The 19,026-nt window shown below is 42.2% G+C and overlaps 1 protein-coding gene across 8 annotated transcripts in view; it reads left to right on the top strand.

Annotated features, from left to right (window-relative positions):
• The window catches only part of LOC125461742 (gamma-adducin), a 254,847-nt gene that overhangs the window by 42,657 nt on the left and 193,164 nt on the right, over window positions 1–19,026 (top strand). For 3 of the 8 annotated variants that reach the window (XM_048550861.2, XM_048550863.2, XM_048550860.2), the window contains exon 2: window positions 14,289–14,315. The exons of the other annotated variants lie outside the window; for them this stretch is intronic. The gene's annotated coding sequence lies outside the window, so the exon portion shown is untranslated. The remainder of the gene's footprint in view (window positions 1–14,288; window positions 14,316–19,026) is intronic. 8 annotated transcript variants of the gene reach the window in all.

The following is a 19,026-nucleotide window of genomic DNA, read 5'->3' as shown; positions in this document are numbered from 1 at the left end:
TTTCCTTGGGTTGGTGATGTCATTTCCTGTTCTTTTTCTTAGAGGATGGCAGATTGGCTCCACTTGATTTGGAGCCAACCTACCATCCTCTGAGGAAAAAGAACAGGAAATGACATCACCAACCCAAGGAAACCTAAACAGATAAATAGAAAGCGGGACATAACACCAGCCCTTCGGAGGCTCACTGATGATGTTACCTAGAATGTTGACGAAACGTCTGAAAACTAACCTTCCAGCTCAGTGAGCAAACTCCCATCCAGAACCTCAACCTGAGCTACAAATCTTCTCAAAACTCGCTGGTACCAGATCCGCATTGATGACCGACAGTTCAGGAGCAAAGAACCAGGTCAGTTGAGGTCCAGTTAGCTGATGCTTTGTTTGATGAGATGGTGAAAGAAAAACCTAAAATAGGTAAAGGATTTGGCAGAAGTATTTAGTTCTGAAAGATCTAATGAAGTTACAACAAAACATGAAGGAGATAAAGGATTTGCAGCATAAAACCTACTTGGAAAAGGAATCCAAATGTATTCCAGAATGTTATTATCTTTAAGGTGGAAATGGAGACCTTGGCAGGTTAGTGCAGATGGGGAGAAGTGGGTGGAAATTTACTAGATTTCTGTATGCTACCAACAACACAAGGAAGCATTGCGGGGAGCACACAAATTGCCTTTAGGAGGTCATCAAGGAGTGGGGAAGACTCGGGCTAAGATATAGAAGCATTTTTATTGGCTTGGATGACATTTATGATGTGGTTGAATTTTGCCGTACATGTTAGATAGTAGGAAAGTCATAGGCAGTAATAAAACCAGTGCCTTTGATGCTAATTCTTGCATTTTTGAAGAATCTCCACTTGGGTTATGATTTGGTTTTAGGGAGGGAACCTACACAAAAAGCTGGGAATCCATAATTGCTAATCATAATGGATGTGTTTACCAGGTTTCTGGAGGCAATTCCATTACAGAATGTCAAAGTAAAAAAAGTTTGTGGAGGCGTCGCTTGCTTTCTTTGTCGTTTACTGGACAACTCTGGGAGATTCAGTCAACAAGGGCCCAGGTTTACTGCCAAATTATTTAAGGAGGTCACGGATAATTTAGGCATCAAACACCTTAAATCAAGGCTGAAAGTCTGTGTGGAGGAAGTAGGACAAGCCGCTTGCATTATCAAGTTGACTTACTTTGTGGTTACAAGTGAACTCCTCTTATCGGAAAGAGCAAAACGTTTACGCTTTTGTAATCCCAAATGGGCTATATCAATTTAATGTCATGCTGTTGGGAACGAAAACACGCTGGCCATTTTTCAAAGGCTTATGAACCGAGTTGTGACAGGATTGACCAGTTGTGCCATCAAATAAATGACTTGGGGATTTTTAAGCCATTCATGGAAGCATCACATGGAGCGTTTGCTGGAGCTCTTTGAGAGACGACAGAAGGCAAAGTTTGCGATTTTTAGGATTGAACAGATTCTGCAAGAAGTTTGCACCAAATTTTAGTAGTGTGGTGGCACCTTTTGACTGGCTTTTTTAAAAAAAACATGAAATTTTGGTGAACAGAACAATGCCTGGAGGCATTTGAGAATTTAAAAGCAATGTTAACCATTGTACCAGTTTTAGCCACGTCAAATTTCTTAACCTTTGAAAATCGCCATTGCATAAACTATGTTGGAGCTGTGTTGTTACAGGAGAGTGATTGTAGAATTGAAAGGCTAATCACTTTTTTTTCAAAAACTCTATCCACCAGATTATATACATATGTAATGAACAATCAGTGGTAGATGTGTAACTCTAAAATAATGAGATATAGATCGAGTAATATAATGGAATTATGGTTTTAAAAGAAAAAAAATGAAGCCATCTTATCATAATGATGGTTCATTGTTTTTCTTAAGGGGGAGGTGTTGCAAAGTTGGGTAGAGTGTTTGTTTGTGGATTGGGCAGGCAGGAAGTTAGAATTTGGTGTTTGTAAAATACGGGGGTGGTGGTGTGGAGTTCAGTGTATGGTCCCTTTAAAAGATGATACACTTTCTCTGCGCATAGATGACAGTTCAGAAAGTTTGCAGGTGCACAGTGAGCCCTCAAACTGAAACATTTATCAAAAAGTTGAACAGTTAGCATGCTAGGCAGTGGGTATTTTTGTTATCAAGACAATATTTAGTTTTGATTTTAGCCCATCAGTTTGAATCAGCCACTTGGACCAAAACAGGGAGAGACGGGAAGGCAGATAGAAGATGGATAAAGGAGAAGATAGGCGAGGAGATAGACAGGTCAAAGAGTCAGGGTTGCAGGGTAGGAGATGAGGGTGGGGCTTGAGATGGGAGGAATGGTGAGGGAAGCGGGGGCTGAATTTGGGATATGGTCGGGGGAGGGCAGATTTTGAAGCTTGTGAAGTCCCACACCCATCTCCTACCCACCAACCTCATTCACCTCCTTGACCTGTCGGTCCTCCCTAGACAGACCTATCCCCTCCCTAACTCCTCACTTTCACTGGCTCCAACCCCTCCGCTTTGACCTGTCTATCTCCTCTCCACCTGTCTTCTCTTTTTTTTTAAATCCATCTTCTATCTGCCTCCCCCTATTTTTTCAAAATCCCCTTCCCCTCCTCCATTTCTGAAGAAGGCTCTTGATCTGAACCATCAGCTTTCCTGCTCCCCTGATGCTTGGCCTGTTGTGTTCATCCCGCTCTACATCGTACCTATGGCACAACCAGTTAATATTCCTGACAGAAGAATTCCACAGACAAATCATTCCTGACAAAACATTTGATGGAGAAGGCGGAGAGCATTCCGGGAGTCACGTTCTCTGACTGTAATTATGATAGACGAATGCCTGTGTTTTGTTTTTGTTTTATACAAGTAGGACTTGTATTTATTGGAATGGCATACCATAAGATTCCTTTTTTATTTAGGAATAGTTAGTAGTTAGGGGCTTATTTCGTTTGTTGATACATTAGCTAATTTGTTCAATTTTATAGTTAGATAAATAAACTGTTATTCGCTAATTGTAAAGCAAGTGTCAGGGACTTGTTATATTTAACCACCAGAAGTTGCTGAGAAGCAGGTTACACCACTCTTCACACTCCTTTTTTTAAATAGACTATAGGGCAAGGTGCTCCTCCTGAGTGTTTTGGTTTTAGTTATCGGGGGTTGCAGGTCAGCTTCAACTTGATGATAACATTTTACCCATTTGGATGCCTTTTAAATGTTATATGTGAATTAGAAAGATTTGGCGGGAGATAGACCAAATGCCAGCAAATGGAACTAGATTAATTTAGGATATCTGGTTGGAATGGATGAGTTGGACCAAAGGGTCTGTTCTCCACGCTGTATATCTCTGACTCAATGGTATATGACATGAGTGAAATGATGGCATTAAGTATAGCTCACACACAGGGACAAATATGTGATGCACTTTTATCATTCGCAACCTATTTGTGTTAAAATTGAAGATTTGGATTTTTTTTTAGTTTAAAAGAAAATTGTTTAATTCTGTAGATTAAGTTCGAACACTGTATATACTGTCCAGTTTCTGCGTTGTCTGAATCCTAGGGGATGCTACCAATACAAATAGACACAAAATGTCATTCCCCTGTTCGAGAAAGGGAATAGGTGTAATCCTGGAAATTACAGACCAGTCAGTCTGTCTTCTGTGGTGAGCAAATTAATTGGAGAGGATTCTGAGAGACAATATTTCTGATTATTTGGAAAAGCATAGTTTGATTAGAAGTAGTCAGCATGGTTTTGCGAGAGGCAGGTCATGCCTCAAGCCTTGTTGACTTCTTTGAGGATATGACAAAACACATCGGTGATAGTAGAGCAGTGAGTGTGGTGTTATGTGGATTTTAGCAAGGCATTTGATAAGGTCTCACGTGGTAGGCTCATTTCACAAAGTAAGGAGGCATGGGATTCAGGGAAATTTGGCTGTCTGGATGTAAAACTGGCTGTCCAGTAGAAGACAGAGTGGTAGTAGGTGGAAAGTACTCAGCTTGGAACTCGATGACCAGTGGTGATCCACAGGGATCTGTTCTGGGACCTTAGCCCTTTGCGATCTTTATAAATGACTTGGATGAGGAAGTGGAAAGGTGGGTTGGTAAGTTTGCTGATGACACGAAAATTGGAGGAGTTGTGGACAAGGTGGAGGGCTGTTGTAGGTTGCAACGGGACATTGATTGGATGCTGAGCTAGGCAAAGAAGTGACAGACGGAATTCAACCCCGAGAAGTGTGAAGCGATTCATTCTGGAAGGTCGAGTTTGAATGCAGAGTACAGGTTAATGACCGGATTCACAGCAGTTTGGAGGAAGAGGGATTGTGGGCTCCACGTCCATAGATCCCTGAAAGTTGCTACCCAAGTTGATATGGTTGTAAAGAAGACCTATGATGTGTTGGCTTGCATTGGCAGGGGAATTGAGTTTGGAGCCGTGAGATTATGCTGCAGTTCTGTTTTAAAAACCCTGGTTAGACCACACGTCAAGTATTGTGTTCAGACCCGGCCACCTCATTATAGGAAAGATGTGGAAGCTTTAGAGAAGGTGCAGAGGAGATTTACCAGGATGCTGCCTGGGCTGGAGGGCAGGTCCTATGAGGAAAGGTTGAGGAAGCTAGGGCTTTTTTTTCATTGGAGTGAGGAAAGATAGGTGGTGACTTCATAGAGGTGTACAAGATGATGAGAGGCATAGATAGAGTGGATAGCCAGAGACAACTACCCATGGCAAAAATGACTATTATGAGGGGGCATAATTTTAAGGTGATTCGAGGAAGGTATAGGGGAGATGTCAGAGGTAGCTTCTTTACACAGAGTGGTGGGCGTGTGGAATGCACTGCTGGAAGTGGTGATAGAGTCAGATACTTCTAAGCGACTTTTGGATGGGCACTTGGAGAACAGTCAAATGTCGGGTATGCAGGGTAGATTGATCTTAGCAGGATAATAGGTAGGCACGACGTTTTGGGCTGAAAGGCCTGTACTGTGCTGTGCTGTTCTGTGTTCTTCAAAAGTGTATTTTTACTATTTGAGTGAAACTTGAATCCTAATGAGGTTTTGATATTGTAGTTAGGGTGTTTAACAACTCCTGCAATTTATAACTGAAAGATTTCCAGCAAGTAAGTCTTTTTTTGTTTTTAGTCCTGCAATAACATTGCGATCGGATGTAAACTTGTTTTTGGACTCTGGAGAAAACAGTTCCCAATTGGCCATTCATATGAACAAAGAACAAAGAAAATTACAGCTCAGGAACAGGCCCTTCTGCCCTCCAAGCCTGCACCGATCGAGATCTTCTGTCTAAACCTGTCACCTGTTTTCTAAGGGTCTGTATCCCTTTGCTCCCTGCCCATCCATGTATCTGCCAAGATACAAAAAAGACATTGTCGTATCTGTGTCTACCACCTCCGCTGGCAACGTGTTCCAGGCACCCACCACCCTCTGCGTAAAGAACTTGCCATGCATATCTCCCATAAACTTTCCTCCTCTCACTTTGAACTCATGACCCTCTAGTAATTGAGTCCTCCACTCTGGTGGGTGGGGGGTGTAGAGAGAATCTTCTTGCTATCCACCCTGTCTACACCCCTCATGATTTTGTAGACCTCAATCAGGTTCCCCTCAATCTCCATCTTTCTAATGAAAATAATCCTCATTTACTGAACCTTTCTTCATAGTTAGCACCCTCCATACCAAGTAACATCCTGGTGACCCTCCTCTGCACCCTCTCCAAAACATCCATATCCTTTTGTTAATGTGGCGACCGGAACTGTACGCAGTACTCTAAATGTGGCCAATCCGAAGTCTTGTGCAACTACAACATGACCTGCCACCTCTTGTACTCAATACCCCGCCCAATGAAGGAAAGCATGCCGTATGCCTTCTTGACCACTCTATATTGCCCTGCGTTGCCCCCTTCAGAGTACAATGGACGTGAATGCCCATATCTCTCTGTACATCAGTTTTCCCTAGGACTTTTCCATGTATAGTTTGCTCTTGAATGAGATCTTCCAAAATGCATCTCTTCGCATTTTGCCTGGATTGAACTCCATCTGCCATTTATCTGCCCAACTCTCCAATCTATCTATATCCTGCTGTAATCTCTGATAGTCCCCTTCACTATCTGCTACTCCACCAATCTTCGTGCCATGACTGTAAACATTTTTACAGACCTGACAAAGTTTATATTTATATATCTTGGCCTGTTTTTGGATAACTTTTTTTAAGCTTTTTTCCAGCTGATTCGTGATTACAAAACTTAAAAATAAGTCTTTTTACGGGGCGCTTGTATCTTTTAAGGAGGCATTAAGACAATCCATACCCACTAACCTGCTCTGAAAATTCCGCTCACATTTTGACAGCCATGCCAAATTCAACCGCAGCAGCTGAGACAATCACCAGCATTTTAAATGTAACAACCGAGAATATTCTTGTAAAAGCCGATTCTCCTTAGATCTCAAGGCAATTGTTGTCTAAATGAAGAGAAGCTTCAGAGTGCTCTGGTGCTGAGGGATTTTGGGTGACCTTGTGCATGAATCATAGAAAACTAGTACACAGGTATAGCAGGTAATAAGCAACGTACATGGAATTTTGACACTTACTACCAGAGGATTAGAGTACGAAAGTAGTGCAGTGCTGCTGCATCTTTACAAATCGCCTAGAGTATTGCGTATAATTTTTGGTCCTCCTATTTGAGGCAGGATGTAGTTGCACTGGAGGCAGTTCAGAGCAGATTGACTAGACTGATTCCAGAAATTAGGGGTTTGTCTTCTGAAGAGAGACTAGGCAATTTTGGCTTACACACTGGAGTTTAAAAGAGTTAGGAGCCGTAACTGAGAAAGATAAGAATGTGAGCAACAGAAGCTGTTGTACACATTGGTACCAGTGACATGGGTAGAAAAAGATGATATCCCTTCTGAGCGAATGTCTGGAGTTAGGCAGGAGGTTAAAAAAACAGGACCTCAAAGGTAGTAATTTCTAGCTTACTCCAGGTGGCACGTGCTAGTGAGTGTGAATAGGAGGATGAGCAGATTGAATGCATAGCTGATGCATGGGGCAAAGATTCAGATTTTTACATCATTTGAATCTCTTCTGGGGCACAGTTGACCTATTCAAGAGGGATGGATTCCAGCTGAACTGACAGAAAGATATGCTAGAGCTACTCAGGAGGTTTTAAACTAGGCAGATGGGATCCTAAACAATAGTGAGTCAAAGGAGAAGGTTGAGTCTAGTGCAGAAGTTAGAAAGCAAGTTAAATAGAACAGGCAGACAAAAGCATGGCAGGGAATGAGGGAAGACAGGTGAATTAAACTGCATTTATTTCAATGCAAGAGGCCTGTCAGGTAAAGCAGATGAACTCTGCATCAATGGCAACATGGGACTAGGATATCATAGCTATATTACAGAAATGTGACTGAGGGAAGGATAGGACTGACGGCCCAATATTCTGGGATACAGATAGAAAAAAAGGCAAGAGATGGGGAGTGGTGTTCTTGATGAAAAACATCATGGCACTACATAGAGGATATTCTTGGGGTATAGCCCATTGAAGCTATATGGGTGTAACTGAGAAATTTTTTTAAAAAGGGGTTAGCAGCTAAGAACTGCAGATGCTAGAGTCAGAATCAATAGTGTATAGAGCTGGAGAAACACATCGGGCAGCATCAGAGAAGCAGGAAAGTCTGTTTCTGGTTTACACCCCATATCAGGGTTTAAAGAGTGTAAACACAAAATGTTGACTTTCCTGCTTCTCTGTTGCCTGACCTGCTGTGTTCCTCCCAGCTCCTCCCTGTATTCAATTTTTAAAAAAAAGGGGTGATCACTTTAATGGGATTGTATTATAGGCTGTCCAGTAGTCTATAAGAAAGTGAGGAGCTTGTATGTAGGAAGATCGTGGGTAGCTGTAAGAATACTGGGCGATTTCAACTTTCTGGTTCAGTCGTGGTGTTAAGGGCTTCAGTGGGGAGCAATTTAAGTGTGTTCAGGAAATCTTTCTCTATCGATACGTAGATGACACTAGTAGAGAAGTCGCAAAACTTGACCACTTCTTGGGAAATAAAAAAGGACAAGTAACTAAGGTGTTAGTGGGGGAACAATTTGGCATCAATGACCTTTTTAATCCTATTAGTTTTAAAATATTAATGGAAAATTATAGGCCTGATCAACTGGGCCGCTGAGCCGAGGAGGAGTTTAGTGCCGATAAATGCAAGATCTTACGTTTTGGTGAGACAAACCAGGGCAGAATTCAGACATGGCCGTGCCTTGGGGACTGTGAACAAGAGACCTAGGAATGTAGGTACATGGTTCCTTGAAAGTGGTGTCCCCGGTAGACAGTGGTGAAGAAGGTATTTGTCTTTCTTGCATTCATCAGTCATGGCAATGATTACAGGAGTTGGGATGTCAAGACATTTAAGCCTCGTTTGGGATACTGGTCTGGTTGTCCTACTTTAGGAAGGATGTTATTAACCTGGAAAGGTTACAAAAAACATTAACGAGATGTTACTGGAACTGAAAGGTTTGAGTTAGAAGGATAGGCTGGGACTTTTTTCCCTGAATTGTAGGAGACTGATGGATGACCTTTTTCATAGAGGTGTATAAAATCTTGAGGCAAAGATAAGGTGAATAGCCAAGGTCTTTTCCCCAGGGTAGGGGAAAGGTGAGAGGGGAAAGATTTAAAAGGGACCTGAGGGGCAACATTTTCATGCAGAGTGTTAAGCATGTATGGAACGAGCTGCCACAAGAAGTGGTAGAGATGGTTATAATTACAATATTTAAAAGTCATTTGGACAGGTTCCTGGATACAAAAGGTTTAGAGGAATACGGGCCAAATGCAGACAAAAGCTACTACTCCAGTTTAGGAAACCTGGTCAGTATGGATGATTTGGGCTGAAGGTCCAGTTTCTGTGCTGAATGACTCTGTTGAAGGGGATTTACATATCTGATATGGAGAGAAAATCTTTCTCTTGTGTGGCAATCTGGAACAAAAGTCCATTGTTGTAAATCTGATGCACCTTATCCGAAAGCTGAAAAGTCCAGATGTTATGTCGGTGGTGGGCAAATTATTGGAAAGGAAGGGCTCTGAAGGCAGGATTTGTGATCACTTGGAAAGGCAAAGTTTGATTCATGACAGTCAGCAAGGATTTGTGAGGGGTAGATCATGCCTCACCAACCTTATTGAAAAGGTGACCAAACGTGAGTGAAGGTGGAGCAGTGGATGTGGTATACATGGATTTAAGTAAGCCGTTTGATAAGGTTCCCCATGGTAGGCTCATACAGAAGGTAAGGAGGCATGGGATCGGGGAAATGTGGCAGATTGAATTCAGAATTGGCTGACCCTTAGACAAAGGGTGGTAATGGACGGAAAATATTCAACATGGTGCTCAGTTGCGAGGGGTGTACCACAAGGATCTGTTCTGGGTCCTTGTCTGTTTGTGATGTTTGTTTGTAAATGATTTGGATGAAGGAGTGGAAGGGTGGATTAGCAAGTTCACAGATGATATGAACGTTGGTCACGTTGTGGACAAAGGGACACTGATTGATAGAATGCAGAGCTGGGCTGAGAAGTGGCAGATGGAGTTTAACCCTGAAAAGTGAGGTGATTCATTTTGGAAGGGCAAGCTGGAAAGCAGGATACAGGGTTAACAGAAAGATTCTTGGCAGTGTGGAAGAGTAGGGACATCTTGGGGTTCATGCCCACAGCTCCCTGAAAGCTGCCATCCAGGTGGATAGAGTTGTTAAGAAGGCGTATGGTGTGTTAGCTTTCTTGAATAGAGGGATTGAGTTCAAGAGCTGTGAAGTTATGCTCCAGCTATACAAAAGCTTGGTTCAGCCACATCTGGAGTACTGTGCCCAGCTCTGGTCACCCCATTACAGGAAAGATGTGGAAGCATTGGAAAAGGTGCAGGGGAGATTTACCAGGAAGTTGCCTGGAATGGAGGGAAGGTCTTACGTGGAAAGGTTGATAGAGCTAGGGCTTTTCTCTTTAGAACAACGAAGGATGTGAGGTGACTTGATAGAGGTGTACAGAATGATCAGAGGTATAGATAGCCAGAGACTTTTACCTAGGGTGGAGGTAGCTTTTATGAGGGGGCATAGTTTTAAAGTGAAAGGAGGTAGATATTGAGATGTCAGAGGTCGGTTGTTTACTCAGACTGGTAGGGCTGTGGAATGCATTGCCGGAGAGGGCCGTGGAGTCGGCCTCATTAGGGGCATTTAAGCATCTAATAGGCATATGAATGATTGTATAAGGTAGTGGTGGAGGTTAGATAGACCTTAAGTTTAGGGTAAAAGCTCAGCACAACACTGTGGGCCAATGTACTGTACTGTTCTAAATTAGTTCAGAAATCATGAACCTGTGGAATTTACTACCCCAAAGTGTAGTAGTTGCCTAAGAATTATGTAAATTTGACAAGGACGCATGCAGGCCATTAATAATAGGTTGAAGGATTATGGAGAGCTGGCAGGAAACTAGAGTTGAGGCTGAGGTGAGATCAGCCATGGTCACATTAAATTGTGGAGCAGGCTCAAGGGACTGAATTGCCGACTCCTGCTCCTAGTTCTTATGTTTCCATGTAACCGGGAAAACTGTAAGATTGCATGTATAGGTTCTGCCTTTAACTGGAGACAATATCAGACCTTTTTTTAACTTCTCACTATTTAATGCTTTCAAATGCTAACATTGTAAACAGCCAAACCAGATACGTCTATATGAACCATATGATGATCCATGTTTTGAAATAAAGCAGTCAAAGAAATACAAGCTACCACAGTCTCTGTACCTTCTGTAACCACTCTGCACTCTTGACAGCAAACAGACTTAACTCTTGATGTGATGTATGATGCAGTTGTGTAACTGAACATCTCCATTATATGCAGCTCTACCATGTTAAACAACATGTCTCTCTCCCTTGCCCACTCTCGCACTCATGCTCTCTTGCTCTCCTCCCTATGCTACTGACTTGCTATATTTGCGTGGCCCGCACTCATACATTGTGTGTGCTGTTGTCAGATTTTGGCTTTGCACTCTTGTTGTGGCAAATGTACATTTATGTTCACACCTGTTTTGTATTTTGTTTCTCTTAACACTACTTTTTAGTAGACTGCTCCCCTCACATCCCCACTCTGCATGTTCTGTATCACTTCTACATTTGGGACATTATGCACGAAGCTGTACCTGTCTCTACTTGTAATAACCCCCACCAACCCTCATTCGCGTCTCCCGATCTTCCCCTTCTGCCTGGAACCCTTCTTTTCCTTGCCCTTTTAGTGCCTAAACTGGGCTATTCTATGCATCAAATAGTTTTAAATGTCAGACAGCTTAGGTAGACATGTACAATGCAAATTTAAACATACATTTTTGTAAGCAGTCCTTAGAAGTGAAGTTTGTTTTATTAAGATTTGGGTCATTCACCAGGTTTTGCACTGCATGTTGTAAATAGGTGAAAAGAACAAACCAGGACCGACCAGTTAGTCCATGAAACTCTCTCAGTTCTGATACTCTGAGCATTTTGGTTAGAATACTCTTGTCTGATATGTAACTAACCAAGCCCCCCACTCTCACTCAACCTCAAAATTCTGTGAAGTCTTTGGAGATTTATCAGTGCCCAAGAACTGACCCTGTAGTTGTATTTAATCTGCCTTCAATAAAAAGTGATCATCATCCAACCTGCAACTGGTCGTACTTTTTCTCCCCAAAGGGTTATATAAATTAGCAACTTGTGCTATAGGTTAACTGCTGTTCTCTACATCTAACCAAGCCCATTGCCTTTTTTTTGTCACTTTTAAAGCATGACCTCTGATCCTTTCCATTCTCTTAAAATACTCAAAGAAGCACAATCTAGTCCTTTAACATTTTTTTATATATGTATGTTATCTAATGACTCTAAATGTGAACATCTGTAATGTGATTCGGCTTATCTGTTTGATCTTCTGAACTGCAATTGAAAAATTGAATGTATTCTTTTATAACTACTGTGAACCCATTCCGAAACCTCTGTCACTAACTGCATGAGAACACCAGAACTGGATATCAGATTATAAATTTAGCCTAGCTATGATCTGGTATAGCAACAAAATGGATGTACCTTATTTTACGTTTAATGTTACTGCAAGCACAAATAGTGAATATTTCCTTTTGGTTAGCACTGTTTGGCACTAGTCATGATTTTTTTTGAGAATTATAAATTGTTCCATGTAAATTACAAGCATACTGTTGGTTCTGACCAAAAGTGTAACATTTCACCTATCTAAATAAATATTATTTGGCCCATTTGCCCATAGAAATGCTTGCAAAAACTTGAACTTTAGTTGCTCCAGAATTTAGGCACAAATTTTCCTACCCCCTTGCCAAGTTTATGGTCTACTTCCCCCAGCACTTGTATTTGGAAAACAAAGACAAATGCTTTTTGCTACCACCTACTTTTATAATGGACAACACTTGTAAACTGGCTGACAGTCAGACTGACAGCAGTTAGAAATTTTCTGGTTATAAGAATGCATTATAGGTATTTCTCACTGCCACAAAAATTAGTGGGGATTAGTTTCTTCCCACTTGCATAGCCACATTAAGCTGTGTTGCTATTTTGTCATGGAGAGCCACGTAGAGAGTAGATACTGGTGAATGCCTTTCCTCTCTTTGTTTTTCAGCGCATTGATTAACTTTTCAATCAACATGAAGCGCAACCGCACTTGGAAACCTTTTTATTCGTTGTGCATTCTGCTAAGATTATTCACCTTTAGCCCCTAAATAAAAAATTGATTTGTAATTGAATGCAGTGTTGAGCTTACTGCTGCTATGTCTTCCCTTTTTTATTCACTTTGTGGGATGTTGGTGTCGTTGGCTAGGCCAGATTTCCTTGTGAAGGTTTTCTTTGTAAAAAATAATTTTAAGATAGCAGATACAAATTGTGTAATTAGGAAAGGCACAAAATTGATCAAGGGATAGTCAGCATGGATTAATGATCAACTACTTCATTCTGAAGATTCATTGAACCCAAAACATTAACTCTGTACAGAGAAAAGTGATGCTGCCAGACTTGCTGAGTTTTTCCAGCAATTTCAGAGAGGCCGGCATTTATTACTATCCCTAATTAACCAGAGGGCAGATAAGAGGCAACCACAAGACTGCGGGTCTGAAATCATGTAGGCCAGATCAGGTGAGGATGGCAGATTCCTTTCCCTAAAGGACATTAGTGATCCAGGAGGATTTTCTTGACAATCAGTGCTCTTTGAGAGTGGTGAAGGCAACTTCAATCCAAGCATTTGAGGGAATTGGATTATTATATGAAAAGGAAAAGTGTGCAGTGCGACAAGGAGAAAGTGGCATGAGATCAATTGCTTTCAGGAGAACTGGAAGGGATACTGTTGGCCAAATGGTTGTCTCCTGTGCTGGAGTAATTCTGAGATTTTATGAAAATGCTTTAAAATTGCTTCCAGTTGTAATTATTTTTGATTCATGCTACTTATAAATCTGTACCAAAGGTTTACCCAAGTTTTTGAAATTTGTGCCCAAATTTGTGTTTTACATTTTTTGTACTTTTGGTGTGGAGGTCAGGTCTTGGGAAGGCAAAGGCCTTTTGATATTATTGCAGGATTGTTAATCCAGGTCCACAGAGTGTTCTTTGGACCTGAGTTCAAATCTTACCAAGGCAGATGGTGGAGTTTGAATTCAACAAATTAAAAATAAACTAAATTAGGAGTCTAATACTGACTGGGAATCCATTCCAGAATGTCAGAAAAACCTATCCAGTTCACTAATTTCCCTTAGGGAAGGAAACTGCCCCATCCTTACCCTGGTCTGGCCTACATGTGACTCCAGACCTGCAGCAATGTAGTTGACTATTAACTGCCCTCTGGGGAAATTAGGGATGGGCAATAAGTGCTGTCTGGCAAATGATGCCCTCATCCTGCAAATGAATTTATTTAAAAAATCCAAATTTACTGTTTTTTTTCCTCCCCTGAAGGGTTTTGATCTGATACATCAGCTTTCCTGTTCCTCTGCTGCCTGACCTGCTGTGTGTTCCTTCAGTTCCACACTTTTTATCTCAAATTACTATACTACATTGCAGATATAGTGGCTTTATCAGAGTTGTTTCCCCTTAGGAAACTATTAGACAGCTATTGTCAACTGAAACTGACACTGAAACAAAAATGAAAGGCCTTTTCCAAGAGCAGCTTGGTAATACCCTGTAGCTTTTCTTCATACAGGAAAAGAAATTGGAATATTTGGCACAGGGTGACTTCCTGGAAAACCTCTGGCTACTCTGCAGCATGAACAGATATTTAAATTGTGTTTTGAAAATTAATAATTCACTGCTTTTATTACAGGTGAGCAAAGATTGTGAAAAATTAAAGGTAAGCAGATTATTTTCCACTGGCTTCCAATCCACTGATTGTTGTACTGACTTACAATTACGTACTCACTTCCTTGATACAAGTGTGTCTTTGAATTCAAATTCCTTGGTACTGTGGTAGAATTATTAAAGTTCCACAACGAGCTATTCCAATTGCAAGTTATCTTCTTCAATTGGTATAATAGGCTCTGTGACACAAAGGGAGGCAATAGCCTAGTCGTATTATCACTGGACTGTTAATCCAGAGACCCAGATAATGTTTTGGGGATCTGGGTTCAAATCCCACCATGGCAGCTGGTGGAATTCGGATTCCAGACATTTATGGAATTAACAATCTAATGATGACTATGAATCCATTGTTGATTGTTGGAAAAACCCATCTGGTTCACTAATGTCCTTTTTATGGAAGGAAACATCCTTACCTGGTCTGGCCTACGTGAGTGTCCAGACCCACAGCAATGTGGCTGACTCTGAACTACCCTCCGGGCAATTAGGTGGGCAAGAAATTCTGCCAAGCCAGTGACCCCCTCAGCCTGTGAATGAATAAAGGGAGGGGGAAGAAAAAGGTTGTCAAAGTCAAGATGGATCTCTGAGAAGAGGGGACATTTTGATATTTGTGGCTCTCTAGATAGAGGCCAACATGGACATGATGCATTCGAAGTATTGCACCCACATTTGGTTATCCATAAGCCACTATTCTCCAATGAAGTTTGATGCAATTCGTAACTCTGATTGTTGTACTGGATGATTTTATTTCTTCCAGTAGCTTTCAGTTTAATCCATGTGGAAATGGATCTGAAGTGTTCTCTTAGTTTGCCAAATAACTGCTATTGTATATGAATGTAGTAGAGTACGGTGTAATAAATTTGAATCTATATGTATATCTTCAGGTGCCTCTATACTTGAATGTTATTTCTTTAATCACCGAAGTGGAATTGACTTCTTTTTCTCTCTAGCCAGAGATCTGTTTACTGATGTGTGACCTCTAAATCATATCAATTAATATCATGTTAAAGTTGGGTTATTTTCTCAAGTATATAGTTTTCAGTTGGGTAATTTTGAAATGTGATTGCCATAGTTTATTTGTGCCTTTAGTACTTTTTTAAGCTTTAAAAATTATTTTTATTCTTTTCTTTTAAGAAAACAAACCTTTGGTTATATTAGTCTTGTGTGACACTTTAAGAATATTATTCTTACATTTCAAGTGGGTGTCACCAGCAAGGCCAACATTTATTGCTGATTCTTAGTTGCCCTTGAATTGAATGAATATCTAGCCCATTTTGGAGAGCAGTTAGGAATCGACCACATTGCGCTGGGTCTGGAGTCACAGGTCAGACTAGGCAAGGATGGTGAGCGTCCTTTCCTAAAGGGGATTTTTTGATCCAGATGTTTTTTGTGACAATCAACAATGGTTACATGGCCTCCATAATTCAAGATATATTATTCGAATGCAGATTTAATCAACTGTCATTTTGAGATTTGAACCCATGTCCCCATAACATTAACAACCTTTCTGAAGAAGGGTCTCTGGAGCCAAAACACAGAAGCTACCAGACCTCAGTTTTTCCCAGCATGTTCAGAATAATTTAGCTATATTCTTAAGACCTGTTTTCTTCTGTGCTATATTATATGATTAGACCAGTTGTGTTCATGCCACTTTAAGCTCATGAGAATTGTGCCACATCACTGTGTCGACTCGTCAATGCAGACTTTTTTCTGCATCTCTCAAAGCACAAGCGAAACATTGTGTTGACATGCCAATCAATTGGTACCTTTTTTTCCTCAGAAATGAAATATGAATCGTTGAGTAAAAGCTTTTTCAACCAATCTCATTTTAGCAATATTCTGCTTCTGTTTTCAAAATGTTTATAATGTAGGGTCTTTGCAATTTGAGATAGAGATGCCCAAGAAGGGCAGCAGGGATGCAAAAGCCTGGGAATTAGGAATGGAACAAATTTGGCTTTGGACCATGTGAGGACACTGTTAGGACAGTCATATCAAACTCATACTTTTTTTTATTTATTGGCTATCTCACAAACATTCATTCACGTGCATATCTTAAGTGGTAGAGTCAGCAGGTGATTGTGGGTGACAATGTAGCCCAGCCTAATTTTCTTTCTACCTCCTACATCTTCCAGGAGGGCTCATTGGGGCACAGTTGGAGGATGGGTGGAATATAGCAGCCATTCCGTTACCTTGTTTAGAAGTGGCAAAGCAGATTGCAATATTCCATCTGCTGTCCTAGCTCAGATTTGCCACATGAAAGAAACAGTTTTGAACTTTGTGGTCTGTTTTGGTTTAGATCTAGAAATCACAAGACAGCTATGATGAAAAAATCTATTCAACCTAGTCACTGGATCTAGTGAGGGATAGTACTGCACCTCCTCCACAATAACACTCAATGCTGGAGCGCCCACCCCCCCCCACCCCCACCCAAGAATGTGTCCTCAGGCCCTTATTGTACTCCCTGTGCACCTATGACTGTGTTGTCAAATTCCAAACGAACGCCACCTAAAGTTTGCTGACAACGCCACCCCACAACTTTCCCCCCACAGTGATCGAGAACGCCCTTGAACGCGTCTCCCGTATTTCCCGCAACACGTCCCTCACACCCCGCCCCCGCCACAACCGCCCTAAGAGGATCCCCCTCGTTCTCACACACCACCCTACCAACCTCCGGATACAAAGCATCATCCTCCGACACTTTCGCCATTTACAATCCGACCCCACCACCCAAGACATTTTTCCATCCCCACCCCTGTCTGCTTTCTGGAGAGACCACTCTCTCCATGACTCCCTTGTTCGCTCTACACTGCCCTCCAACCCCACCACACCCGGCACCTTCCCCTGCAACCGCAGGAAATGCTACACTTGCCCCCACACCTCCTCCCTCACCCCTATCCCAGGCCCCAAGATGACATTCCACATTAAGCAGAGGTTCACCTGCACATCTGCCAATGTGGTATACTGCATCCACTGTACCCGGTGCGGCTACCTCTACATTGGGAAACCAAGCGGAGGCTTGGACACCGCTTTGCAGAACACCTCCGCTCAGTTCGCATCAAACAACTGCACCTCCCAGTCGCAAACCATTTCCACTCCCCCTCCCATTCACTAGATGACACGTCCATCATGGGCCTCCTACACTGCCACAATGATGCCACCCGAAGGTTGCAGGAACAGCAACTCATATTCCGCCTGGGAACCCTGCAGCCTAATGGTATCAATGTGGACTTCACCAGTTTCAAAATCTCCCCTTCCCCTACTGCATCCCTAAACCCAGCCCAGTTCGTCCCCTCCCCCCACTGCACCACACAACCAGCCCAGCTCTTCTCCCCCCCCCCCCCCACCCACTGCATCCCAAAACCAGTCCAACCTGTCTCTGCCTCCCTAACCTGTTCTTCCTCTCACCCATCCCTTCCTCCCACCCCAAGCCGCACCCCCATCTACCTACTAACCTCATCCCACCTCCTTGACCTGTCCGTCTTCCCTGGACTGACCTATCCCCTCCCTACCTCCGCACCTATACTCTCTCCACCTATCTTCTTTACTCTCCATCTTCGGTCCACCTCCCCCTCTCTCCCTATTTATTCCAGTTCCCTCTCCCCATCCCCCTCTCTGATGAAGGGTCTAGGCCCAAAACGTCAGCTTTTGTGCTCCTGAGATGCTGCTTGGCCTGCTGTGTTCATCCAGCCTCACATTTTATTATCTTGGAATTCTCCAGCATCTGCAGTTCCCATTATCTCTGACAACGCCACCCCACTGGGATGGTATCTAACAATGATGAGTCAAAATACAGAAGGGAGAGGATTTGGCGACATGGTGCAATGAAAACAATCTGTCCTAACGTCAGCAAAACTAAATTGTTTAACACAAAACAAAACATAAAACAAAACTGATTATCGACTTCTTCTGAAAGAAAGGGGGAGAACATGCCGTCTATGCCAATGGAACTGATGTTGCGAGGGTGGAAAATATCAAGCTCCTCGGTGATGATAACCAACAACCTGTCCTGGACTTGCCAATCCATGCGACAGTCTCTGGTCAATTACTGCTGGCCTAGCCATTAAAAATTGAATTTTTAAAAATACCAAATTCATTTCAACGTGCAGGTTTGTGGATTGAATCATTGGGTGCACTAAGCATCAGATTATAACTTTTTAAACTTTATCCCCAAAAAAGTTGTAGAGCAATTTAGGTCACAAGTTTCTTAAGTTCTTTTCTGTTCTCAGTCTACTTTTTAATCAGTCTGTTTAGTTGTATTAAGGCACAACTCTAGAGCAGTTGGGACTTGAGCCTAGGCCACCTGGTTCAGAGTTCAGGACACTATTTCTGTGCCATAAGTGCCCTCAGCCCCTTCTCTCATTAGTGATGCCTGTGTTGTGTTCAGCACCTCCTTGTTCTAACGTGACTGAGCTGGGGAGCTCAGCAGAATGGGTTATGGATATGTTCTGTAGAAGGGTCATTTGACCTGAAATAATAGAACTGTAGAAAGGATACAGCGAAGAAGGGGGTCATTTGGCACATTTCGTCCATGATGACGCAAAGATATTTAGCTGCCCTTTCTAATCCCACCTTCTTCACGTGGCCCATAGCTCTACAGCTTGCAGTGCTTAAGGTGCAGAACCTGGTACGTTCTGAAAGGTATTTAGGGTGACTGCCTCCACCACCGACTCAAGCAGTGAATTCCAGACATCCATCAGCTTCTGCAT

This window comes from Stegostoma tigrinum, chromosome 20 (assembly GCF_030684315.1).
Source record: "Stegostoma tigrinum isolate sSteTig4 chromosome 20, sSteTig4.hap1, whole genome shotgun sequence".
NCBI lineage: Eukaryota > Metazoa > Chordata > Chondrichthyes > Orectolobiformes > Stegostomatidae > Stegostoma > Stegostoma tigrinum.
The sequence above is the reverse complement of the archived record's forward strand: the minus strand, read 5'-3'. Positions and strand labels throughout refer to the sequence as shown.